Below are 284 nucleotides of genomic sequence, written 5' to 3' on the forward strand. Positions count from 1 at the left end.
GGGGGGCTGGCCCAGACCGGTCCGGGGTGGCTGAGCCGCCCGGACTAGCTGCGGTCGGGTGGCACGTAGGGCGCCGATCAGCTGACGAGCGGGGCCGGCCTTGGAGCGCAGCCGGGGAGGGGAGGGCTATAAAGGGCGGCGCGTCCCGCAGTCGGGCCCCGTAACTCCCCCTTGCAGCGCCAGCGGCCCGGGCCGTGTGTACCATCAGCAGTGGCGGCAGCACTGCGGAGCCCGGGCTCGGTAAGGACTGAGCCGGGGGGGGGGTCCCGGGGAGAGTGGAGTGC

At 75.0% G+C, this 284-nt stretch overlaps 1 protein-coding gene across 1 annotated transcript in view; it reads left to right on the forward strand.

Annotated features, from left to right (window-relative positions):
• The first annotated feature begins 161 nt into the window (after positions 1–161).
• The window catches only part of MKNK2 (MAPK interacting serine/threonine kinase 2), a 28,551-nt gene continuing 28,428 nt past the window's right edge, over positions 162–284 (forward strand). The window contains exon 1 of the mRNA XM_034754941.1: positions 162–240. The gene's annotated coding sequence lies outside the window, so the exon portion shown is untranslated. The remainder of the gene's footprint in view (positions 241–284) is intronic.

The sequence above is a fragment of the Trachemys scripta genome, chromosome 22 (genome assembly GCF_013100865.1).
Source record: "Trachemys scripta elegans isolate TJP31775 chromosome 22, CAS_Tse_1.0, whole genome shotgun sequence".
Taxonomy (NCBI): Eukaryota; Metazoa; Chordata; order Testudines; family Emydidae; genus Trachemys; species Trachemys scripta.